Source organism: Mustela nivalis (genome assembly GCF_964662115.1).
Source record: "Mustela nivalis genome assembly, chromosome: X".
Lineage (NCBI taxonomy): Eukaryota > Metazoa > Chordata > Mammalia > Carnivora > Mustelidae > Mustela > Mustela nivalis.
This window is the reverse complement of record NC_139040.1, coordinates 16,241,576-16,269,228: the sequence shown is the minus strand read 5'-3', so window position 1 is coordinate 16,269,228 and position 27,653 is coordinate 16,241,576. Positions and strand designations below refer to the sequence as shown.

The 27,653-nt window shown below is 44.4% G+C and overlaps 1 protein-coding gene across 3 annotated transcripts in view; it reads right to left on the bottom strand.

The window, feature by feature from the left end:
• PLAC1 (placenta enriched 1) overlaps positions 1 to 27,653 on the bottom strand; it is a 180,640-nt gene that overhangs the window by 59,689 nt on the left and 93,298 nt on the right. The window lies entirely within an intron of this gene.

Sequence of the window (27,653 nt, the reverse complement as noted above, 5' to 3'; positions counted from 1 at the left end):
AACTAGACACGGTCCTTGCCCTCAAGGAATTTACAGTCTAATAGGGAAGAGAGACAAGCAGACGGCTAATGATCACACAGAATGATGAGTGCTGGAAGCTGTGGGGGGAGGATGGAGGAGCAGCATTTAAATCATGCTGGGAAAAAAAAAAGAAAGAAAAAAATGGAAAAAAAAAAGAAAAAAAATGGGAAAAAATAAATAAATCAATCATACTGGAAGGTCAGGGAAGGCTTCCTAAAAGACATGATGCATAAACTGAAGAATGAGTAGGAGTTAGCCAAGTGAAAGGGAAGGAGGAAAGGATATTCCAGACAGATGGGCTTTGCAGGAATAAGGCTTGCTAACAGAGATTAAAGCAAAAGTTTATAAAATACACAGTCACAAAACATGGAAAGTTGACCCCTACAAGCAAAAGCTGGCTCTTTGGAAACACCATGAAAATGGGCACAGTTAGCAAGTTTGCTTAAAAGTAAATAAATAAGTAAACAACTTAGGAGTAAAAAAAGATAGAGGGAGAGGGAAAGAGAGAGAAGTGAGAGATAATTACATTCAGGATACATTAGAAAGTATAGGAAAGATGAAATATTCTTTGTAATGAGTGACCCATCTTGTTCAATTCCCTGTTCAGAATACCTTTGGCTATCTCTGTAATTAGAATTCATGGTATAGATATGAAGTTATAAATCACTGGTATTTTGTATTAATATTTATCCAATAAATTTGGAATCCAGAGGAAATGGACAGTCTTCGAGGGGGTCATAAATTACAAAAACTGGCCTGAGAACAAGGTGAAAATCTGACTGCACCAATAAACTAGAGAAGAAATAGAAATAGGATCAAACATGCAAAGGTTTTAAAGGTGAAGTGTATAAACCTTTAAGCGACAGAGAATGCCCTTATCAAACAAACTGCTTTGGAGAACTGAAAAAATGAAAAGCTCCTAACTTATTTTCCAAAACTATCATTACACCAATACCAAATTGTAGGAGGACAGAGAAAGAACAGCATGTGACAGCCCTAAATAAATTACTAGCAAATCCAATTGTGCACTTTTGCAAAAGAAGACTATAACATAACCAAGTAGGGTTGAATCCCAGCAATGCAAGGCTGCTTCCCCATTAGAAACTATATCAAAGTAATGTATTACATTTGCATATTAAAAGGGAAAAACCATTTCAATGAATATAGCAAAAGTATTGGACAACTCGGCACCTATTTTTGCTTAGAAAGCTCTAAGAAAATTCAGAATAAAAGAAAAGTTTAATGTGATCAAGAATATATTTCAGGGGTACCTGGGTAGCTCAGTGGGTTAAAGCCTCTGCCTTCAGCTCAGGTCATGATCCCAGGGTCCTGGGATCAAGCCTCGAATGGGGCTCTCTGCCCAGCAGGGAGCCTGCTTCCCCCCTCTCTCTCTCTGCCTGTCTCTCTGCCTACTTGTGATCTCTGTCAAATAAATAAATAGAATCTTTTTTTTTAAAGAGTATATTCCAGACATCTATAGAAAACTCCATACACCCAGCTACTGGGTGGCTCAGTCAGTTAAGTGTCTGTCATTGGCTCAGGTCATGATCCCAGGGTCCTGGGATCGAGCCCTGCATCGGGCTCCTTGTTAGGCAGGGAAGCCTGCTTCTCTCTCTACCTCTGCCTGCCACTCCCCATGTTTGTGCTCTCTGTCAAATAAATAAATAAAATCCTAAAAAAAAAGAAAACTCCATACCTCAAGAGGTAGCAGTCATGGCAGAGTGGTTACAAAGATAGTCTCTGAAGCTAGTGAAGTCTCTGTTCTGCCACTTGCTACCTGTGTGACCTGGGGCAAGCTACATAACTTCTCTGTGCTTCAGTTTCCTCAACTGTAAAATACATATAATAATAATAACAATAATATCTATCTCATAACACTGTCAGAGGATTAAATAATTTGTAAAGTATTCATACTAGTGTGTTAATAAATTGTAAAACAGATGCTTCCTCTCAAAGTTAGGAACAAGATAGGAATGTCCAGGACTACTGTTCCTCACTATTTGATGCTTTCCTGGAGGTCCAAGCTAATAGAGAACAAGAAAAATAATTATGAACCAAAAAGGAAGGAATACAGCTGTCAATTTTTGCAGAGAACAATCTAACCAGGAATGAAGTCTGCCTCTGTTCAGAGAGGAAGTACAAGAAAAGGAAGTGGGAGAAATGGGAGAAGGGGATTGAAAAGTTTAAAAAATGTATGCCCTCTTAGGACCTTTGGGTATCACTCTTTTTTTCTAGACATCTCTATGTGGGTATCTCCACTATCTCCCACTGAACACTGACCCCAATATCTCCCTCCACACCTACTTCTCCTGAGTCCCATTTTGCTTTCCAAGTCATCTAGACTCAAAACTTTGGAATCCCTTTGGACTCTTCCTTCTCCTTCATTTCTCATATCTAATTACCTGGTCCTTCTAGTTAATTCTTGCCCCAAACATTTTTCAAATATTTTCACTGGTCATTCTCGCTCAGGCCTGTACGAACTCATACCTGAAACAATGACTATCCCTCAGTCCTTCTCCAAGTCACTGAGCATATCAAAGGTCAATATTACTCTAAGACCACAATATCCTCAGGTTATTCTCCTGCTTGCAAGTTTCCAGTGGCTTCTCATTTCCTTTGTTTGGTCCAAACTCCTCTGCTTGGTGGTAAGACCTTTCACTAACCTTTCTAATCACCCAACCTAACCTGCTGCCTGAATAAGTCCCCTCTTCTTTAGCAAGACCAGCACCTTCACACACCTCCTTTCCTTTTTAATTCAGTGACTTTGTTTAATTCAGTGCCTTGGATTGTCCTGTCTCTCTCCCTCAGTGTCTCCAAATCTTCTCCCAGTCTTCAACAGTCAGCTTAGATAGGGCCTTAATGCTACTATTTGTTGAATGTTCAACAGCATTAAACATTATGTGCCAGATACTGTGCTCGTTGGATCTTCTCAGTAACCTGATATGTAAGTATTTCTTAATTTTCACCCCATGTGATGAACTGGGTATAGGGATTTGCTCAAGGTTCACATTGCTGGTAATGGTGGATCTGGAATCTGAAGCATGTTTGCTGCCCGACCCAGAGCTCGTACTCCTAAGTGTTTCTCTGTCCTGCCTCTCTGGGATGCCTCCCCTGGCTGCATCAATCCCCCCTGACTTTTTCTTCATCACTTTGGCCACCAGACATTGCTATCTAGTGTGTACAAGGTTAGCTCCCAGCAAAACCGAAAGTTCCCGGAGACTGGGACCCACGTCTCATACTTCTCTGCACTCCCACTGAGCTGGGCCCGCAATAGGCACTTGATTAATCAGTAAAGGTTGATCAAATACAGCTAAATATATAGAGATTTGTTCTTAGCATCTAGTCTTCAAGAAAGAAGGTTTGTGTAGCTTGACGATAACACAAGTCCTTCCCATTCAAAAGTCTGGATGTTAGCTCCAGGAAGGGGAGGGAAGAGTAGAATTACTCAATTTTTCAAGATCACCCTCCCCCCACTCCTGTCACTCCCTGATGATCAGGCTTCTCTCTGCCTAGCTTAGGTCAGTGTTGCATGATGAATCTTCCTTTACATAAGGATTAGACCAGGCCAGGTTTTGTTAGCATGTGAAAAGGGAGCCAACTGCTGTCAACTTACCATTATGCAAAATCTGACTTCTGGGAATCTTCCAGAAGTGAGCCTGGGGAAAGCCAATAGTTATCTTACCTACCTCACAGGGTCATGGTAACAATCAAGTGAGATAATGGATATGAACACACTTTGGAAAGTAGCAATGACAAGCAGCTTGCTTCTTGAGCCTGAAGTGGGACAATCACAGTTCTTGGGTGATATCAAGGACTTGGCCAGGTGAAGGGTGGGGGCTCTTTAGAAATTCTTGGACTCACCATTTCCCCAAGGTTGCACGACTTGCTTTCTGGCAACCTTGGGAAAAATTCACTTTATCATCAGACTTCTTCAGCTACATGTGAATTTATCCTCGACTTCCTTTTCCTTTTTCTAATTACTCTTACTCAGCTAGTCCACTGTACTCTGGGGACTTCTGAAAGATAAGCTAACTCTCCCTCTCTTTGGTGCATTGAAAAGGCAGTATTTTGTTGGTGGTTCACATTTAGATTTCAAACTTCTCTCCAAGGTCAAGAGCAAGTGACATAGGGAAAGCACACTCTGAGATTGTTGTCTGCTGGACATGATCTATAAATGATACTAGCCATTGGATGTTACTAGATAAATATGGAGAGCCACTGCTTCCCCTGGAGAGACCAGATTCATCCAGAATTCAATTGTTGGAAGACTAAAGAGAATTTAGGAGCCTAGGTTGGACTAAAATTTGAGGAAAAAGAAGAGATTTTTCAAAGAGAGAAAGTTTGGGTTCCAAAGATTTCAATAAGAAATAAGAAATTTCACATAAGATTTCAATCCTGAAAGTGAAGGACTCTGGGGGGAGCAAGGGGAGAATGAGCTCAGTTTGGACAGAGAAGAGGAGAAAGGGCCAACTGTGCAGGGACCTTAGCCAAGGGGCCTTGGATCAAGAATGGACTGGGCTTGCAGAGGTAGCCAAAGGTATTCTGAGCAGGGAACTGAGCAAGATTTATCACCTAAGTTGGCCTAGACTGGAGACCTTGGCTTTGAGTCTGTTTTATGTGTTGGGCATGCATTCATACCTCCTGATAGCTGGAACTTTTGGAGAGGGAGCCGTCACTCTCAGTGAAAAGGCAACAAAGGAAGGTTGCTGCTGGTGTCAGAAATGGGGACAGAACCCGAGAAGCAAAGCTATGGGGCAGACCCCCAGGTCTGGGCACACTAGCCCCCCACCTCCTGGGCTACTGGCTATCCTATCTGCTTTTAAACAGCGTGCAACCGGCAGACATGGTGGTTGACCAGGAAGCTCACTTTTATGCCTCATCCAGTGGACCCCTAGGCCACCAGCCTCTATGCACCCTAGTACATTGCTTCCCTTTTGGTTCTAGAACTCTGATCCCAAGTAGCTGGTGCACTGAGCTGTGGGAACATGGTAGGCTTGTGTGTGTGCGGGAGCTGGGGGAAGAGGTTCCCGAGTGGCCCCAGACTCAGCCTCTCTGACTGCAAGCTTCAGAGGGTGCCTGTGACTATGAACTTTGCTCCACCATGACTGCTGGATGGACAGAGCTGAGTGTAGGCCCCTGCTGGTTCTGTCTTACACTCCCCGTTATGATAGGCAGTGAAGCAAATCATTTGGGCAATTGCCTGACCTTAATGGGATAGGAAGGGCTCCTCTCTTGCCTGAAAGGAACATCCAAGTATGTACTTGCTGTTTAGTTTTCCTGGAAAAATAATTTCTCTGGCAGGCTAAGGAGGGTGAATTTGTCTTCAGAAAAGGATTGTGTCATATCCATAACTCCTGAGGCCTCCTCTATGCATTTCCATGGCTGAAAAGATTTCATTCCATGGAGGAGCAACCCAACTTGCGCTAAGAAAAGTTTCGGGGTTTGACTCAAAGAATTGTGTGTTGTATAAAGAAAAGCAGAGGTACACTATCAGGTAGCCCTTTGCGGGTAACCTAGCCATCCACTGAGATCCAGAGATTTTTGAAGGAGAATGCTAAGAACAACACAGGTTGATTTTAAGGGTACCCTCCCCCTTGGAATTCTGTCCTTTAGATGTCCATCCCTTTGTATTTGGAAGCATCTTGGAGTCTTCCAGAGTCATGTGTTAAAGAGGAAAACACGCCTGGGAGGGATCTCACTTTAAACCAGATCAGGAGATGACAGCTTGCTCTTCAGTGTAGATAGAGGTCCTTGGGATGAGACAAAAGGATTCATGGGGACAGCAGGAATAGGGAGCCTGAGTGACAAGAGGGGACAAGGAAATAAGAGGGGGAAACAGGAGGGTACCCAGACTTGGCTAATTTGGGCCATCCTAGCTGGAAGGGTACTCATAAAGCATCTACACATGTCTTTCCAAAAAACCCCACATTGAAAACATACTGGAACCCTTTGTTCAAACACAGAATTCCAGTATGCATAAAATGAATACAAATGGAGCTACTGGTGGTGGAAGCTGGGGTGAGGACCCTGGTGCTCTGTCTGACCTGGTAGTGAGAACCTACTATTCACCATGAATTTGGGAGTTGGTTTGCTACCTGTAGGAATTATCAAAAATTTAAGTATATAAACTTGCACTTAAGCTCTATGAAAGCTAATGAATACTCAAGACTCATCACTTCCTAATTATTTTTGCTACACTTTTTTACTCCTCTGTCTGTGTGGTGGACATGCTCTCCAATGGGCTGCCGATGTGCATATCTTTCCTGACTCTTGTTCTGTAACATCGTGTTGGGAGTGTGAAACCAGACACGGTGGGAGTATTCACATCATGGACACCAGCAAACACCAAAAACCAGCCCCCTTCTCCCCCAACAGCTGAGAAAGTCAATGTTTAAATGTTGACCAGCAGCCCCCTGACTATGCTGTCCATCCTTGCTTCCCCGGAAGCCATCCCTCCCGCGACCTCAACTATAGTTACAACTCAGAACTCAGGGCGGCAGGGAGAAGAGATGCTGATGAGTTACCACGATCCTAAAATGCGTACACTTTACTCTGTGGAAGAGATAAGCCACTGCCACGTCCCCGCCCAGGTGTCCAGTGGTATGGCAGATGAGAAGGAATACAGTGACAATAGCACGAATCGACGGCTGGCATTGGGAGGTCCTGAGTAAACGCCCCAGCTCATTCCTAAGACCCTCAAAGTTCTCACTGCCTCACAGCCCACAGTTTAGAAAGTGGGAGCATTGATCCTCTGACTCTCTCAACTTGGGCTAAATCACAGGCGCAGCAAGGTCTACAGGAAGGCTCTGGGTTCGTGGTGTCCACCAGCGTCTGTGGCGCCTGGTCCATTGCTTGGCACACAGAAAGCCCGCTGAAAGAACGGAACCAAGGTTCATAAGCAAACTCCTTGTCTATTTCACCACAAGTTCCAGGAAAGGTACTTTCAGGACGTTTTTGTCTCAGAAAGCCATGGAGTGTGAATATACTTCAAAAGCCTGTCTCTTCAAAGTAGAGTGACCAAAGTGTTGATACCTGAAGGGGTAAGTGTTCATTACTGGATAAATCGTTGGTGTAAGACCAAACAGGAAATGACTTCATCAAGAGGACTTCATCAAGAGGTGGCTCAGTCTGTCTTCGGCTCAGGTCATGATCTTGGGTTTCAGGGATCGAGCCCCACGTCAGGCTTCCTGCTCAGTGGGGAGTCTGCTTCTCGCTCTCCCTGGGCCCCTCCCCCTGCTTGTGCACTCTCTCTCTCTCTTTCTCTAGCAAACAAACAAACAAACAAATAAATAAATAAAATAAATAAGAAACAGATCCTGCCAAGCAGAGACCCCGATGCGGGGCTCGATCTCTGGACCCCGAGATCATGACCTGGGCTTTCGAGGCAGACACTTAAGCGACTGAGCCACCCAGGCGCTCCAAGGAAAAAAGTCTTTAAAAGAAAAAAAGAGCAGATTACCAGTGCCACAAGCCCTCTCCCCTCACTGCTCCTACTGCAAACATCCCTGCTATTCCTCTTCTCATTGGTGCCTGCTCCCTTCACTTTCCAGTCTCTTGTCCCCCCTCCCTCCGGCCCCTTTTCCTTCCTGTGTCCTCCTCATATCCTCAGCCTGCCCATGCTCACGAACCTGCTCCTCAGACCCATGCAAACGCCCACCATGCAAACCCCGGCCCGCAGCCCCAGGCAAAATTGCAGTATCTAGACTTTCTAGCATTGCACAAGAGAAGATTGAACACATTTCCCGACTTTAAGGCTTTTTGGGTTACAGTGACCCAGAGGCAACCGTCTAGCCCGTTTAGGCAGACTCTCACCGGAGCCCAGACTGAAACTGCTGGGTTAATTCAAGGCTTTTGTCAGAAAAGACCCGAGGTGGCAGGTCAAGTGACTCAAAGTAGATGGGCGCTTGCCTTGAGGATGCTCCTTCCTTTGCTAGTGGTAAGGTCAGGGATCCGACTATGGTTTTTCAGAGACATTTTGAGGTCCTTCTAAAGGAGTTTGGGGTTTGTGGCCAACTCTAGTAAGGCTGCTTCTTTCTATTCTTTGGTTCTACAGGGGACGGTCCCCAGGTGAATGGCGAGGCTGGCTCCTGGTCAAGCTGACTCCTTAACAGAGCTATCCCAGGCAACCTCGTTTTGCAGATAAGAGCTGAATCAATGGGAAGACACAATCCGGAAGTGAGTTTGAGTTACAAAAGTAATCTTAAAGATTCCAGCAGGCCAGATGACTTCTAGAAGCTCTAACTAGGTGAACGGTGCTGCCCAAATTACTTACCCTCTCAGTGCCTACACAACAGGGTTGTGATAAGGATTAGATCAACGATATATCCCATATGCTTACTCTAGGACTTGGCACATACACACTTGGTATGTGTTTTAAAGAGTGTTTGGAGGGGAACCCCTGTGTGGCACAGTCGGTTAAGCATCTGCCTTCAACGCAGGTCATGATCTCAGGATTCTGGGATCGAGCCTTGCATTGGGCTCCCGGCTTCTCCCTCTCCCTCTGTTGCTCCCCCTGTTTTGCACACACTCTCTCTCTCTGACAAATAAATAAATAAATAAAATATTTTTTAAAAAATAAAGTGTTGCAGGGACAGTTAAAAGTTTCTTTTTTAAAGAATCAAAATTGCAGATTTCTTAAGAGACCTAGCAGAGCTAGAACAAAGCAAGATCCTCAGCTGTGAGGTCTGTGGCCGTCCCCAGCTGTTGTGGTCCATCTGTCTCAGCCACCAAATAATGGGACATGCAGAAGTACCTGTGGGTTAAGTGGGCTCATAGAAAATGCAGAGTTCCCGCACCCTGAGTGGTCATGGTAACAACATAGTTAGGGAACTGGAGACTGTAGGGACAGCCTCCCAATGTCACAATTATTAGAGCCAGTGTGTGCCTGTAGGGCCACAGATGAGAGTCCTGGCCTGGGCCCTGGCTGACTTTGCCTCTCCCTGGGGCCCCATGAGTCACGTCCCTCCTTCCAGAGGTTCTACGGTAGCTCAGGAGCCAGGCTGAAGGATCCTGGGTTCTCCTGGCATCCTTTCCTCGGCCCGCCCTCTGTCTGCTCTCTGAGCTCACACCAAAACCTGGACTGAGCGTTACCCTCCCTTCTCCATTGAGTTTTTTGCTTTAATTGAAAACCTGATCTTCTTCAAAGATTGGGAAAGGTCTTCACCTCCGAGACACTCTGCTTTATAGAAGACGGGGACCCTATTGCTTCACAATGTGAGTATTTCCAGCAGTGTGACAAGCCAGGGGGGCCCTCTGGCATTTAATGGGGTCCCTCAAATGACACAGAGGTCTGGCTAGTCCCAATCCAGAGGGTGGTTCAGATGCAGGGACTGGGTTTCCCAGGCCTCCTGAAGGGACCACTTGGGGTCAGTACAAGAATTTATGGGTCCACGGGCACGCAACACCCCAGAGCTCTGGCTCTTGTCTCACCACTGATACTAAGACACTGTGACTGGGACTCCTAGGATGGCTTCTAGGAGAGGTTCAATTCCACAGTTCTCAAAAAATTAAAAAAAAAAAAAAAAAGAAGAGGCATTTCTTAGAAATTCAAGTCCGTATCAGGAATGATAATAGGGATGGCTGCCTCCCAAGTTTTGCAAGCTATGCAGGATTTAGTTGCAAAATAAATAAATAAATAAACAAATAAAGGAATCCAGTCCCTTTTTGTTAATTGTGCCAATGCTTTCATTTTTTTTTTTTCCAGGCAATTTCCGTCCAGTCCCAGATCTGATTTCTAGAATCACATTTTTCCAATCATATCCTTCCCATTGGCAAGGAGGAGACTTCCTCCGAGTGTCGGATTTGAGCATGCCCAGACGCTGGTGGTTAAGGAGGGTTTTCCGTGATGGGAGGTGGGGGTAACATCACTACAATGGGAGGCGAGCACTTTTGGTGGGAGAAGAGAAGCTGGGGAGCACCTCTAGCAGAATGGCCATCCCTCAGAGCAGTCCTAGCCCTGGAGCTCCAGCCATGCTTCTCCAACTGCTTGGGGCAACACTGCTCAAGCTTGGGAGCATGTTCCAAAAATACCCAAGGGGTATTCGGCCTTGAGCAATGTCAGGAAGCCCAGGCTATATCCACCCAGGTGCTCACGCCCCATCGCCCCACGCACAATCGGACTGAAAACATACTCATCCGAAAAAGCAACTCATTCTCAAAAGCTGCTGAGAGGGTGAGGCAGCTCTACGCTTGGTTCATATAGAACAATTTCCAAGAAGGATCTTCAAGTGGCAAAAACATTTTCTTTAAAAACCAAGCTGCCAACAGGACAGTGGAAGCTCATATGCTTGACCTCTGGAGAGCCTCTCAGGATGAAAGGATAGACACTGCTTCTGAACGTGCTGGTATGTCTCTCCCTTAGTATGTGCACACGCTTCTGATTTAATGGATTTTTAATTAACTGACCAACTACCCGCCCAACTACCCGCACCCGGTTGCATAGATTAGAGAGTCTCTACCATAGCTGCCAAAAAGATTTCTAGCATGAACCCATCTATTTTTTTTTTTAAAGGATCTATAGGGACACCTGTGTGGCTCAGTTGGTTAAGCCTCTGCCTTAGACTCGGGTCATGATCTCAGGGTCCTGGGATTGGGCCCCGCATCGGGATCTCTGCTCGGCGGGGAGCCTGCTTCCCCCCACCCCATGCCTACCTGCCTCTCTGCCTACTTGTGATCTCTGTCAAATAAACAAATAAAATATTTAAAAAACAAATTAAAAATATATATATATGTTGCTAAATGCAGAGAAAATTGCAGGGAATGTGAACTGTGGTTGCTTCTGGGAAGAGAGTACTGAGTGCCTGGGGTAGAAATGGTCGCTTTTAGCGTTTGCCCTCTTCTAGCTTTTCACTACATTCGTGAAGAATTTTTGCCCAAATTTTTATTTTCAACATTTTCAAAAATACAAAGAGATCGACAAAAGTGGTATAATGAACACACATATACCTATCAAGATTCCACAATTAACATCTTGACATGTGTGTTATATATTTCTGTGTGTGTGTGTGTGTGTGTGCGCACACACACGTGCTCGTGCATTTCTCTGTTGGACCATTTGAATGTAAGTCACGAGCATCATGATATGCTCATCGAAATTCTTCAGAATGATTGACCTAAGAATAAGGAAATTCTCCCTCCTCATCACAAACCATTATCGCACCTAAGAAAAGAAATAATCTAATATCATCTAATTTCCAATCCATATTTAAATTGTCCCAACAGCCTCAAAATGTGTTTCGGAGATCTTTTTTTCTTTCATTTTGTAATCCAGAAAAAGAATTCAAATTCAAATTTGCACACTGCATTTTACTCATGTCTAATCTACATCAGTATGCGCTCTTGATTTCGTGCATGTGTGACACTGACTTTTTGAAGAGTTCGGGTCAGTTGTGCTGTAGCATATCCTGTATTCTGAATCCTCTGGGTATGCGTTATTTTTTTCTTTTTCTTTTTCTTTTTTAAAAATATTTTATTTATTTGAGAGAGACTGATAATGACAGCATGAGCTTGGAAGGGGAGGGAGAAGCAGGCTCCCTGCAGAGCAGGGAGCCCAACGCTCAATCCCAGGACCCTGGGATCATGACCTAAACAGAAAGCAGACGCTTAACCCGCTGAGCCACCCAGGTGCCCCTGCATTATTTTTTTTTTCGATAAAAAGATTTAATAGCAATAGCAGTAGAGGAAATCAGGCCCTGGTTTATAGAAAGAGCAATCTTCAAAGAAGCTCATCTTCTCCATCTGTCTGGCAGTGGCGCTGCCCAGTGTTCTGGTCCTCGAACCAGATACTTTAAGCCTCTTCCCAGCAAGTCTGTGGCTTTGCCCTTTGACCTGAGTCATGTTTTCCATGCTTTCCCCATTCCTACCATGCCCCTACCCCCCAAGTCAGGCCTTCAGTGCCTCACCCTTAAGTTACGGCAAGCGCTTCCTCACTGACCCCACTAGGGCTAGAATCTTCCCACAGACATCTGAAGCACCATGAGTACGGAAGAAACACCACCTATGTCATGTCTCTCCTCCCTAAAAAACCATCAATACCTCCCTATTTCCTACTCCCCAGCAAAAGCCCACTTTTTCCCTCACAGCCAGCTTTGAACATAGCCTTCCGCATCAGAGACACATCTCTACCTAAATTCCAACGTGGCCCATTTCTTGCAGAGTAGCGTTGGAGAAGTCACGGGGCTGATCTGACCTTCCACTGGCTTATTTATAAAATGGAAATGACGCCTGTGCCTGCCTCCTGAGTTGGTCCGGCATGCGTGTGCAGGGCGCCCACTTCTCCAAGGCTGCTCAAGTCTCCCTCTTGGAGTCTCGGCTCAGGCCCTGCCTCCTCCAGGAAGTCTTCCTATCTACAGCCCCCCTCCTGCTCTGCATTCACATAGCATTTGCGGTCTATAGGGAATAATGCAGCAGATGCCAGTTACTGTGGACTAAATGTTTGTGCTCCCCTGCCCTTCATATGTTGAAACCTAAACCCCAGTGTTTACATTTTCCTCTTATCTGCTAGTTTAGATGGCTGGGGCCCCTTGAGGGCAGGCGGAGATCTGTCTGTTGTTTTTCCCAGAGCTCAGCGGTGCTCTGTGAGAAGAAGCTTTGTGGGTATTTAAAGTCCTCCTTTGAACTCTGAGAAAAAAAAATGACTGAGAATCTCTGCCTTGGGTGAGACAAGCAGGACCAAGGATTGTGACCATTATCCAAGCATAGCGCAGTCACCATCCCCATGTATAGAGTGTCCAGTGTGTGTCCGGCGCTTTGCATATATATTTTGTCAGATTCCAACTTTATAGATTGAGAAGCAGAGGCTCAGAGAGGGTAAGTGCCTTGGCTAAGGTCACACAGCTATTAAGAGCGGAAGCTGGCATTTGAGCCCAGATCTGTCTAAATGAGGAGCCCAGATACTTTCTCTGAGGCCTCAGAAGTAACAGTCAACAGTAAGTAGGTTGATGGAAGGAAGGACGAGTTATCAGAGCTGCTGTGATTAGGGCCAAATTTATTCCAGAACTCTCCTTTCTAAATGAGAACATCCACCCTAATGGTAATGGTATGTTAGCATGGCTGGAGGAACTTTCACGATTCTGTCTTCCCTCACAGTCAAGGCCCTGAGACAGGATTGTCTGTGGCCATGGGAGAGAATGAAGGGAAGCAGCTCACACTGGGAAAGGATTTAGGGTCCCCATCTCTGTCTCAAAGGGCCTCAAACAGACCATCTGGGTTAATGGGAACTCCCAGCGGGTTAAAAGCAATGATAAGGAACTAAGTAAGTAGGAGAGCAAAGGAAGAGAGAACGATAAGATGGCAAGTAAACAGGGGACAGGATAGGAGATTAGCTGAGGAAATATGTGTTCAGGAAAATCCTACATGAAATCCTAAAGAACACCGCCCTGCAGTTGGGGGAGTGGGGCGTGCGTGTCTGCACGTATGTATGTGTGTGTGTGAGTGTGTATTTGTTCAATCTTTGGATTTAAATAAAGAACAGACCACTTCAACACCCTGGCGCCACATTTCCCAGCTGGAGGGCAGTAATTCCATGGCCAGATCTGGACCCATCTGGGAAACACCAGGGTCTTCCCGAATCGTCATCTGCCATGCTGGCCCCCAAAGGCATAAGGTGACCTAAGTGAAGCCTTCACATGGGCCATATGCACAGAGTCATAAAACCCTAAGGGACTGTGGCAACAGAGGCAGAGTTGCTGTGCCTGCCAAATTTCCAAGGGGAAGAAGGAACTTGCTGCGTCTGTATTTGCCCCCAGGATTGGAAAAATGTATCTCAGTCACTGGAACTTAAGGAGGGGGGTGGACTTCACCTTCACAGGAGAGTCACTGTTTATACAAATACTGCCGATGGCCTGACACATGTGTGTGTCTTTATATAAATAGAGCTATACACTCACTTTGCCAGATTGCATCAGCTACCTGCTTAACATTTTACCCCGGTGCTTAAAAAAAAAAAAAAAAAAAAACCAGTCTGAAAATCAGAATATTGCTGTCTCTGCAGTGTTTCTAGTTTAGTATTTTTGCCTTGAGAGTAAAAGAAACCCACATCTGGTGCTTGCCCTTGAGAAAGTCACTGATTAAATGAATTATACCTACTTTCATTTGTTAGAAACCATGTTGCTTTGACAGAGCTCATTCACAGGGACGAGGAGGGTGGAGGGGCCGCACTGTGGTGGTGCTGGTGGCGGTCATTCTCGGAGAAACCGAGCAGCGAGTGGGCCATTTGAAGCACTTGGACCAGGACCTGCACGGGACATGGGCTACAAAAGCAAACAAAACATGTCCCTTCTTGTCCTGGGTGTTTAAAGTCCTCTTGATCCTCTCAAATGAGAGGTCAGCTTCTTTCCAAAGGACCTGCAGGGATCTCTGGTGATCTTGGTTGGCTGAACTGTTGGCAGCAGAAATTTCCTCCACTCCAAACATGTAATTTTTAAAAAATTTCAATATGTAGGGGAGGGGGTGGGGAGATGGGTGGAACAGGGGATTGGGAGTAAGCAGGGCCCTGTAGTGTACGCCTGAAACTCACCTAACAGTGTGTGTTGGCTAACTCGTGTTAAAATGACAACCTAAAAAGAAAAGATTTTTAAAAACCAGGCTCATCATAGTCACGGACCTGCATGGCTTCATCAATTGGGGTGTCCGCTACCTGGCGGCAGAAATTGGATTATTTTCATTCTCTTATAGGATCTAGCAAGGTGCCAGATCCTACAATTCCTATTTTTGCTGAATGGATTAACAAATAACTACATGATTTTGAAGGATGGAGAAAAAAAACTCCGGTATGTAGTAGAGATCAAAAGCAAAACCAAACAAATTCCAGTGCCAGAAATGAAGAGGCAGCTCAAAGCCACAGCCGTGAGCAGGAACTGGCATTTTTGCAGGCGACAGGGGACTCAGAGGTGGGCGCGCACCCCGGGTGCAGGATGTTAATGGCAGGATGGGGATGGGGGTGGGATCTGGACTCGTCCAGAAAACCAGCAGCTGGAAGGGCTAACCCATAAGTAGGGATAGGAGTAGGAAAAAGAAAAAAAGCAGTTCGGAAGTACACTGGTCACTTCGAATAAGGAGCAGGAAGAGAGTCACATGACTCGGGGTACAGAGGCAGGTGAGCCACCCAGTTAAAAGAATTCTTGCCAAATAACACTAATTGCTTAATTATGTGCTGGGCACTGTACTAAGTGTTTTGCTTATATTAGCTCAGTCTTAGAACAGCCCTGTCTTACAGATACTGAAACTAAGGAACAACAGAGAGATTAAGTAATTTGCCCAGGGGCACACAGCTACTAAGTGATGGAGCCAAAATTCAAACCCAGATAGTATAGAACGCATCTGTGTTGGTAATTATGACTCTGAAGATGAATTTATAACCCAAACTTGCTAAGCCTATGAGGAAATAAACCACCATCAGACTAGCATAACGGGAGAATTCACATCTTAGAAGCTCTAGCTAATAGAGAAATCTGAAAGGGGCTTCAAAATGAGCATGCCTAGAATGTTCAAAAAGATTTTTTAAAGATTTTATTTATTTATTTGAGAGAGAGAGAGAGCATGAGCAGGGGGAGGGGCCGAGGGACAAGCAGACTCCCTGCTGAGTGGGGAGCCCAATGCAGGGCTCAATCCAAGGACCCCGAGATCATGACCCAAGCTGAAATCAGATGCTTTACTGACTGTGCCACCCAGGTGCCCTAAGATTTTTAAAAAAAAGGAATAGGAATTATAAGGCAAGAATAGAACAGTTGAAAATATATGGGTCGACTTGAAAAAGAATGAAGCCATGGGCACTGAAATGGAAAAAAAGAACGCAACAGATGAGGTAAACAGCAAATCAGATATAGCCAATGAGCAGATTGGTGAACAAGAGGATAGATCCGAGGAAAGCACTGGGAACACAAAGCAGAGGAATAAAGATATGGAGAATATGAAAGAGACACGGAAACCACTTGGAGGAGAAAACAAGAAGTTCGAAGAAGTTTCCAGTGGGAGAGAACAGAACGAGTGAAGAAGAGGAAGTATTTGAAAGATAATTGCCAGAGTTGTTGAAAATGGGGAGTCAGGCTTAGGAGCCTGTAGGTAAGTCATCAGACCATAAGGGAAGAGGACAGCATCCTTACCTCTAGCCCTGCTACCCTAATGGCTCAGAAGCGCCAAGTTCTTTATAGACCAATGTTTCTTCTCAGTGGTTTCCCATTATTACCTCCCCTTCTCCTGGGAGACTTTTTAGACACTTTCTCCTAATGGCTCCCACTTTCATATCAAAGATATACTGTATATCTGTTTATGGTCTGTAGCTACTGTGCTCTATATAAGCATGGTGTAGTATAGGCTGTCTTCCTCACCAGAGGTGGGGGCGGTGGGGGGGGGCTCTTGTACCTTGTTCCTCCTCTTTTGCCTGGCTTTCTTTTTTTTATTTTTTAAAGATTTTATTTATTTATCTGACAGAGATCACAAATAGGCAGAGAGGCAGGCAGAGAGAGAGAGAGGGAAGCAGGCTCCCTGCTGAGTAGAGACCCCCCATGTGGGGCTCGATCCCAGGACCCTGAGATCATGACCTGAGCAGAGGCTTAACCCACTGAGCCACCCAGGTGCCCCTTGCCTGGCTTTCTACTCCTTCTTCAGGTATCAGGGTAAAAACCTCACATCCTGAACCTCCCCAAAGAGGTTAGGCAACCTATGCTATATGATCTCCTTTAATGTACTTTTGAAAAGTCTAAGTAAATAATGATCTGTGTCATTATTGATTCAGCAAGGCCCATGTGTCTCTTGCTTTCTGCTGTGACACCAGAGCTCAGCGCCGAGGCTGCCGCGTGGTTGATGCTCATGTAGCTGAATAAATGAATGAGGACAGTGAGTGGCATCACCTCAGCAGAGGAGAGGAAAATCACAGCCTTGGGAGGGACCTTGTAAAAGCTATTTTAACTCTTCCCCAGCCTGTGAGCAGAACTATGGTAGAATGACTTCTGAAAGAGCAAAACATGTCCTTTTCTGAAAACCACACCAGAGTAGTTCCTTTCTCCTTTAAATAGTTATTACTTGGAAACGAAAAGTGGTCAGGAAGCTGTTGAGAATAGAGACAGACCTCTTTTTGAAAAGATGTAAAAATAACATCTAAAATCATTTCCTATTTTAGAAGAGCCAGGGAAACAGCCAGGTTCAAAGAAACACTCTAGTAAATCCTTTTGTTGCGGTGAATAATAGACCAAATTGAGTGAAGATTCTCTTTTTATCCAACAGAACCAAAACAAATGGGCGGAAATTTGGGGTGGTTGCACTAGTTGCTTGTATTAGCTTATGAAGGCTAGTTGTTACATTTTCAGAAACTCTGACTGGCTGTTAAATATAGCCCTTATGGGGCACCTGGGTGGCTCAGTAGGTTAAGCCTCTGCCTTCAGCTCAGGTCATGATCTCAGGGTCCTGGGATCGAGCCCCGCATCAGGCTCTCTGCTCAGGGGGAGCCTGCTCCTCCCATGGCCTGCCTCTCTGCCTACTTGTAATCTCTATCAAATAAATAAAATCTTAAAAAAATATAGCCCTTATTAAAAATTAAATATCACCTTACAATTAAATAAACTAGATTAAAAAGAAAGCGAATAAATCCTCTAAACTCCTCACTTCCTAATCATTTTACTTTGCTTTACTATTATCCATACTTCTTGATTATTTATGTCCTTCACATACAGATCAGATGGGAAATAACAGAGAATGTTTTGCAACCGTCATCTCTTTGCAACTCCACCTTCAGTGACGTCAAGTTGGTCGTCTGAAATCAGCCATGGTAAGAGACTTGACATCATGGAAATTAGCAAATGCTACAAATCAGTGCTTAATCTATTACTTTGTTGATCGTCTTGACCAGGAGTCTGCGAACTTCCGCCCACAGCATGTTTTTCTCCGGCTCACAGGCTAAGAATCGTTTTTTACATTTTTAAAGGGTTGTAAAAAAAAATAATGAAAAAGAAGAGGCAGCAGAGACCCTATGAGGCCACAAAACCTAAAATATTTACTATCTGGCTCATTCCCTAAAAGTTTTGATGACCCTTGATCTAGACTTAAGAAACTGATGGAAAAATGTTACTAGTGTAGAATTAAACTTAAAATCACATCCTCTCTGTAGTTGTTACATTTTATTTATTTGCTTATTTACTTATTTATCTATTTATTTTGATTTGAGAAAGAGAGAGAGTGAGTGAGAGCACATGCAGGGGGGAGGAGCAGAGGGAGAGGGAGAAGGAGACTCCCCACTGAGCAGGGAGTCCGATGTGGGCCTCAAACCCAGGGATCATGACCTGAGGAGAAGAAGGTAGATGCTTAACCGACTGAGCCACCAAGGCGTCCCTGGGATTGTTACATTTTAGCACCACGTTTGAACCAACTGAACTAACCAGCCAGCTAACTCTAAATAACACCAAAAAAACCTGAGGAAATATCCTCCAGCATTCAGAAACCATTACTAGACTTAGTGAAGAAGTCACTCAAGTCACTGATGTGAGCCAGCGCAATTTCAACATGTGTTCTACTGTTCCAGTTCTGTCTTGACTCATTCATGTGAATCAATAAATCTACCAATACTCATGTCAGAAACATACTTGTTTGTAAATTGCCACCTTAGGTTGTCTATAGGTACAAGAGTTAGGGAAAAATCAACTGAAGCATTCTATAAGAGTTATTTGGTGAAATTTATAATAATGAATATTGCATATTTTATTATTTGTAAATTGTGTTCTACACATTTATAATCAAGACATATAAAGGAGAGCGCCTGTTGTGATGCACACTGGGTGTTATACGCAACTAATGACTTGTTGAACACTACATCAAAAACTTATGATGTTGGGGTGCCTGGGTGGCTCAGTGGGTTAAGCCTCTGCCTTCGGCTCAGGTCATGATCTCAGGGTCCTGGGATTGAGCCCTGCATCGGGCTCTCTGCTCAGCAGGGAGCCTGCTAACTCTTCTCTCTCTGCCTGCCTCTCTGCCTACTTGTGATTTCTCTCTCTCTCTGTCAAATAAATAAATAAAACCTTAAAAAAAATAATGATGTTGGTTAACTGAACATAATTTTTTAAAAAGTTATATAGATGTATTTCATTCTCAGCAGGTTATTAAGCATTTAACAGTAGACCACTGGTCATATCTTTGGGTTAGTTTTCAGATCTCTAGTTTACTTAATAGTTAACATATTTAGCTAATATTAATTGAAGTAAGAGCATTTAACATGAGATCAGTCATCTTAACCAATTTTTAGGTGTACAATACAGTGTTGTTAACCACAGGTTCAGTGTTGTACAGCAGATCTCTAGAACTTATTCAACTTGCAATAACTAAAATTCCCGACTGTTGATTAGCAACTCCCCATTTCCTTCACCATCCCAGCCCCTGGCAATCATCGTTCTATTCTCTGCTTCTTTGAGTTTGACCATTTCCGATATCTCATGTAAGTGAATCACACTGTACTTGTCATTCTGCGTCTGGCTTATTTCACTTAGCATAATGCTCTTGCGGTTCAAAATGATAGGATTTCCTTCTTTTTATGGCTAAATAATATTCCATTATATGGATACACCATATTTTCTTTATCCATTCACCCGTCAATGGACATTTAGGTTGTTTCCCATCTTGGCTATCATGAATAATGCTGCAGTGAACCTGGATCTCTTCGAGATCCTGATTTCAGATCTTTTGGATAAATGGCCAGGAGCGTGATTGCCAGATCATACGGTAGTTCCATTTCGAATTTTGTGAAGAACTTCCATACTGTTTTCTATAGTGGCCAAACCATTTTACATTCCAACAACTGGCAAGGGTTCCAATTTCTTCCCATCCTTCCTAACATTTGTTCTCCTTTCATTTTTAATGATAGCCATTCTAGCAGTGTGAAGTGATATTTCATTGTGGTTTCGATGTGCATTTCCCTGATAATTAGTGGTATTGAGCATCTTTCCACAGACTATCTGACCACTTGTATATCTTCTTTGGGGAAATGTCTATTCAGGCACTTTGCCCATTTTTAAATTGGATTATTGGGAGGGGGAGTTTCTACTAAGTCATAGGAGTTTCTTACATATTATGGATATTAAACCCGAGCAGTTAAATGGATAGCAAATATATTCCCCCATTTCATAGACTGACTTTTCACTCCACTGATAGTTTTCTTTGCGTGCAGAAGCTTTTTGGTTTCATGCAATTCCACTACTTTTGCTTTTGTTGCCCATGCCTCTGTTGTCCGAGCCAGGAGATCATCGCACTGCTCATACCTTAGGGAGGCAAAGGTCCATAGGGATTCTTTGAGGCTTTCAACAAGTTCAGAGTCCCCTTTCTTCACTTGGGTCTGAGCAAAGCTACTAACCTGAAAACAAACTTACATCTGAGCTGTCTTAAAGCATCTGAGTTATGGCTGCAAACTCTAACCCTCTTCATCTGATCATGGGGAGGGAGGAGGTTGTCTAGTCCTTGAGGCCTTGAGTTGCCTGGGAAAATCCTTGGGAAAAGATAACATTTCACTTTGGTGACAAATTTGTTGATTTTACAGATAACATCCACATTTTGCCCTCAAGAAGGAGCACTCAACAAGGACATTGGTTTTTATGGTTTTCTCTAAACAGTCATTAGTACAAATTAATAAATCTTTTTGTTGGGGGAATATTGGGCTATATTTCATCTGTGTTTCAGCTAACAGAGGGAAAAAAGGAATGTATTTCCTTGAGTTCACGATATAAAGAACAAGAAACTTTGAAGTTATATGGACCTGGCACGTGCCCCTAAGTTGTGCTAAAGACACAGTGCACGAGTTTTGGCACAAAAGAGCATACGTGAGTGAATTCTTGCTGTCTCTGGTAGTGGAATTTAGAAACCTCTAGAACAAAGGCTGCTCAACTTGAGACTGCACCAGAATCACCTGGAGGGCTATTGAAACACAGACGACCAGGTCCCACACCCATCCCCTCGCCAAGTCTCTATAGCACCATGTCCATGGTTGGGGCTCCGAATTTTTCTTTAGAGCCAGATCACCTGGCAATGGTGATGCTGACACTGCTGGTCTGGGGACTGCACTTTGAGAACTTGTTGTCTGAGAAGAAAGCCCTCGTGTTCCAGCTGCCTGGTTTTGATTAAAATCTTTCTTGAGATGTTCTCTGCAGGGTCACTTCAACAGTCTGTGGTCATCTAATCAAGCTGGAAAATGCCTTTCTCCTACAATCCACACAAAAATAGGTGAAAGGCTTCTACCCTCAACCTGGATCATTTCAGCCTTAGAGAAAGTTAGCTCCATTCCCATCAGAAATCCCTTTGGGCCTGGAGCTAGTGTTTCAACTCCTGTTAATGCAAAAGAGCCAGTGAATCCAAGCCCTGGATGTGTGCTCTTCTAGAAAGGATCCAGAGGCCTGGGGGATTCGGGCTGCAGCGTGGGGATGGTATGCAGGTTAGGACATTGAAATGTTGGGTTCTGTCTGGACAAGGAGTGAAAGAGGGGCTAGAAAGTAAGCCTAGAAATAATCCTCTCAGTACCACTCCCTAGACAGTGGAAGTGATAGTGGAACTTCCTTTCTCCATGAACCAAAGTGGCACCATAGAGAGGTGAGTGATGGGAGGGCTCGAGAGGGCAATGCAATATCCAAAATGTCCCCAGTGGTTATCTTTGAGGGGTGGGGCCGTAGGTGTTATTTTTCTTTTTATTTCTTTGCATTTCCCAAGTTACAAAAACTTAATGTGCATATATACTAATGAATAATTTTTAAAAATTCCCATTTTTCCATTTTTAAAGAAACTGATGCATGGCATATATAATTAAGTACATAAATTCCCCTAACCTAAAATATATTGCTTCATGATCATGTGCGTGTGCATGTGTGTGTGCGTGTGTGTGTGTATACACCCAAGTAACTGGAATCTAGGTCAAGACAGAAAACATTTCTAGCTCCCCAGAAGGCTCCTTCATGCTTCCAGTCAATATTCCCCAATACCCCACTGAGCCATTGACCTCTACATCACGGAGAAGTTTCGTCTATTCTTGAACTTCAGAGAAATGGAATCCTATAGTATGTATTTTTTGTGTCTAGTCTCTTTAGCTCAACCTCATGCTGGTAAGATTTACTCAGGTTGTTGCCTGGAATGATAGCTCCTTCCATTTTATTGCTAATTGGAATTTTATTGTATAGAAACACCACAATTTCTTCATCCCTTCTGTTTGTGATCATTGAGGTTATTTCTAGGTTTGGGCTACTATGGATACCTCCTCTATTTCTTTTAGAAGTTAGGATGTATACAGCAGTGGGGATGATCAATTCCTTAATATAAAAGCATATTTTTATTGAATGCCTAGTGTGTGCTAGGTCCTTTACTCAGGTCTAATCATCCTAACAGCTCTGGGTGAGACCATGTCACCTTTCCTCTTTCACAGAGGAGGAAACTGATCCTGAGAGAAACAGGTCACCCTCTCTGTAGATGCTACAACAGTTAGAAGTACAAATGGTTTAGTGGGAAAGAATACCTGTGAAAGAAAAGAGGAGGGAGCAGGAGGGAGCCAGGGGTCTGTCAGATCATGGTGCAGACCTGTCAAAGTCTACCAGCCCAAGGGAGAGCTTGAATGGTCGCATTCAGAGCAAAGACTGCCTTCTGTGTGGCGGAAATGGGTCTTGGATCACCTCCTTGATCAGTCATTGGCTGGAGGCCACCCCAAGAACGGGATGACCTTGGCGCCAAAGCTGACGCAGACTCTGAAAAAGCCAACAGCTGGAGGCTGTCAACTAAGCACAGTACTCACAGCTGGGCAGCGGGTTCTTTCTCAACAAGGGTTCTGAGCAGTGCATGTCCATGTCCACCATAGCAAGTAAACACACAATCAGGGATTCAAACCCATGTCACCTGGAGCCACTCAGGCACATTGCCTTCCCCAGGTCGAGAAACTCATCTAGCCAAGAGACAGAGAATCTCTTCATAGCATGAGCCTTGGTCATCAGGTGCTAGGTAAGGCCAAAGCTAGGAGTGGGTCTGGTCCCCTTTCTGACCATTGAACTTGACAGTTTGAGTCAACTATCAGGTGCTTCCCATCAGTTGGAGTTGTGACAGCTAAAATGGGATGGACACGTCCAAGATAAACCCACTGCCACTTGCTGGGGTCCTGCCCAGGGCGTGAGGCTGCAGGTGAGGCAAGAGCATTTTCCTTTGAGGGAAAAAAAAAAAAGGAAGGCAAGCTCTTCTTTCTGAAAGTTCGGGCCCCAACTATGGCTTAAACTCAGAGCAAGCAGTCTTAAGAGGGTTAACGTTGGATGAGGTGGCCAGCTAAGGGGAAAGTGGCCTCAGGCAGAGGGAAAGACTTCTCTTAAACCCAGGGCAGCATGCTCAGAAAGATGAATGGGATCTATATTGAAGTGTGACTTTCCAGAGAAAGGAAGGTTAGTTCTGGAAACACGTGTAACTTTCCAATATGATCTGCGTCCAGGCTGGAATCATTAGACCTCATTTTGGTGACTACTGTTTCCCTAGGCTGTGCCCCTTCTCTGCAGAGTGGAGGGCTATGAGGCCTCTGGGTGTGCTAGCCTGAGACATTGAGACTATTATGGGCCTTTCATATCTGACCATTCACTTCTGTCAGTTAAAAATGCTGTGGACCAGAAACAAACCCTCACATTTACGGTCAATTTACTTTCAACAAGGGTGCCAAGTCAATCCAACGGGGAAAAAAAAGAGTCCTTTAAAAAAACGGTGTTGGGACAAGTGGATATCCACACGCAAAAGAGTGAAGCTGGACCTTTACCTTGTACCGTATATAAAAATTAAATCAAAACAAATCAAAGGTCTGCACAGAAAAGTTAAAACTATAAAATTCTTAGACATAAACATGGGTATAAATCTTTCTGACCTTGGATCAGGCAATGGTTTCTTAGATATGACACCGAAAGCACAAGCAACCAAAGGAAAAAAATAGATAAATGGGACCACATCAAAATTAAGAGCCTTTGTGCTTCAAAGTACACAATCAAGAAAGTGAAGAGACCACCCACAGAATGGGAGAAGACTTTTTGCGAAGTATGTATCTGATAAGAGACTTGTATCCAGAAAATATTCAGAACACTTACAACTCCATCCTAAAAACACAAATAACTAAAAAATGATCAAAGGCTCTGCACAGACAGGACTCCAAAGAAGACATACAAACGGCCAATGAGCACACACAAGTACGCTCAGCCTCACTAGTCACTGGGGAAACGCAGATCCACGATGGGGTACCACTTTGCACCCACTGGGATGGCTAGAGTAGAAGGGAAGAAGGGAACCAACAAATGTCAGTGAGGGTGTGGAGAAATCAGAAGCACCACACACTGCCGGTGGGATTATAACATTGTGGAGCCACTTGGAAAACACCGATTGGCAGGGGAGCCTGGGTGGCACAGTCGGTTAAGCGGCCAAATCTTGGTTTCAGCTCAGGTCATGATCTCAGAGTTATGAGATCAAGCCCTGACTCGGGTCTGCCTGAGACTCTTTCTCTCCCCCTCCCCTCCGCACCCTACTGTGCACTCTCTTGCATGCTCTCTCTTTCTTTCTCTCTCTCTCAAAATCAATAAATAAATCTTGAAAAAAGAAAAAAAAAGAAGAAAAAAGTTTGGCTGTACCTGAAAAGGTTAAATGTAGAGTTAGTTACCCTATGACCCAGGAGTTTCACTCTGAGGAATATACTCAAGAGAATTAAAAACATACATCCAGGGGCGCCTGGGTGGCTCGGTTAAGCCTCTGCCTTCGGCTCGGGTCATGGTTTCAGGGTCCTGGGATTGAGCCCCACATCAGGCTCTGCTCTGCGGGGAGTCTGCCCCCCCCACCCCTCTGCCTGCTTGTGATCTCTCTCTCTCTGTCAAATAAATAAATAAAATCTTTAAAAAAAAACAAAACATACATCCACATGAAAATTTGAATGTGGATATTCACAGCAGCATTAATCACAAAAGCCCAAGAATGGAAACCATCCAAATGTCCACCTCAACAAATGAATATAGCCATACATGGAATATTGTTCAGCCGTAAAAGGAGCAAAGCACTGATGTGCGTTACATGACGAAACTTGAAAACACTATGCTTGGTGAAAGAGTATAGCTACAAAGGACCACATACCATATGAATTCCATTTAGGAGGAGATTTCCAGAACATGCAAATCCACAAAGACCGGAAGTAGATTAGGGGTTGGGAGGAGCTAGAAGGGGAAAGGACCAGATTGCCTGCTAATGGGTACAGGGTTTCTTTCTGGAGTGATGACAATGTTCTAGAACGCTGGTGATGGTTGCACAACTCTGTGAACATAGTATGGTAGGTGAATTATATTTCCCTAAAGCTGTTATTAAAAAAAAATCCCGGGGTGCCTGGGTGGCTCAGTGGGTTAAGCCTCTGCCTTCAGCTCAGGTCATGATCTCAGGGTCCTGGGATCAAGTCCCGAATCGGGCTCTCTGCTCATCAGGGGGCCTCCTTCTTCCCCATCTCTCTCTGCCTGCCTCTCTGCCTACTTGTAATCTCTGTCAAATAAGTAAATGAAATCTTTAAAAAATTAATAAAAAATTCTGTGGAGGCCTCATCACCTGGGAACACCCTTGGATTCTTCTAGCTGTCCTGGATGGGTGGTCAGTTTTATTCAATTCTAAATTCCTGGGCCTGCACAGTCAGAAATTAGGAATTAAGGTTGGAGCTGCTTTTGTCTTTTGCTCCCAAGTAACATTTTTCTCAATGATGTGAGCACAGTGCAGCCTTTATTCCAAAGCAGCCCCTGTCAGAAGGCCAATTTGGACATATGTCCCTTGGATATTTTTTACCCTGAATGTAGTGCCTACTTCGGAGGCTATGCTAGGGATGGTTTTCCTTCTTGAAGAGTCACATCTGGCTAGCTGAAGAAGCTGCCATGATACTCACATGAACCATGTCTGTAGTAACTTCGATAAAGCTCAAAGTCAAAGACACACACACTGGCATGGGGAAAGTAGAATGACTGATGGTGCTCAGTGCTAGCAAAGATGGAGAGGGAATGGAGCTCACGTCCATCACTAATGGAAGTGGAAATGAGTAAAACCACCTTTCTAACAGTTTGGCAGTACCTACTACCATTAAGCGGAGGCATGCCCTATGACCCAGCAGCTAAACTCCTGCATCCACACCAACAGTAACGCATTGATGAAAGGCATGCCGGGAAGGGACACCGTATTGCTGCTTGGAAGAGCTTCCAACTAGAAACAACTCAGATGTCCATAACAAGACAGAGGCAGCTCAGAGAAAGAACGTTGAGCGAAAAGAGGCCAAACGCAACGCATACTACGTCATTCTATGGTGTCACGTAGAGAAAACACAAAAGGAGATGGAACCAGTCTCTGGTGATGAAGGTCAGCAGGATAATTAACTTTGGGGGCAGGTGCTGACTGGAAGGGGCCATGAGGAAGCCTGCGATTTGCTGAGATCCTTCTAGATCTGGACCTCAGTGGTGTGTGTAAATGCGTACATGAGGCCACAGGTATGTGACAATTCACAGAGCTGAAAGCCTACCTGAAGGTAAATTGTACCTCAACTAAAGAAATAGAAAATATAAACTAAGGTAGCCAAACTGTGTTGTTGTAAAAAGTGAGAGCTGGAAGGGGCCACAGGGAGAAGGTCCAACCTCTTCTTTTACAGATGAGGAAACCAAAAAAATCCAAGGCTAATCAGCATGAGAACCAAGACTGATAACATTTTGCCATCTTTGAACGTACGTTATATGCCAGGAGCTGTTTTCAGTTAAGTGATTTCGTGCTCACACTAACCCTATGAGGCAAGTAGCTATTGTTATTATACCCATTTTACAGATGCAGAACTTAAGGCCATCTGGCCTTAAGTGATGGAGCCAAGATGCCAGTCCAAGCAGCCCTACTCCAACGCCCCCACCCATCGCCACTCTCCCCAGAGTTGAATGCTCAGACTCATGGTCCAATGTTCTGGGTCCCGAGCACCATTCTCTGTTCTCGTCGCCTTTTTTTTTTTTTTTTTTTTGTAACAGGGATGATCTATTTATTTCCTCAAAAGTTCCTCTGAGAGTCCTGGGAAGGACTAGTGGTAGGTCTAAATCCAGTCATAATGCCCGGCTCACGCTTGTCTATAGAAATTGCACATAAGTGAAGTCTTCACACGAAGGCTTCGAGGCTGAAGACAGAAGAAAGTTCTCGAACTCAGAAAGATTTCCTCCTGGCTACTCCAAATCCCTCTGTGGGATTGGGACAGGATGGGCTAAGCATGAATCCTTCAAACAAAGCCCTCTCCTACCCCACCCACTCCCCCAGTGAGCAAGTACATTGTTGTCCTTAACCAAAACCAAATGAGCCGTCACAGTTACATTGGTGGCAATGAGGAAGGCAGGCCCAGTGGAAATGGGTCTGGCCTTGGCAAATGGCCTCCCAGAGTCTGCCTCCCAAGGTGGGACCCACAGCCTGGTTCTAACTTTCATGCTATGGGCTGGGAGGAGGGGGCTCACCTACAGAGGGGTCCACTAGGCTTGGACATCTATCCACAGTGTCAGCAGGGAGCTGTGTCTTATGGGGGGCCATCTCTTCTTCTGACCCCTTTCCACTTTTTCAGGTTCTTCCTACTGGGCTTATTGGTCACATGTGGTTCGTTTAACGTCTCTGGAATGTCTACTCCGAGAATTCAGGGA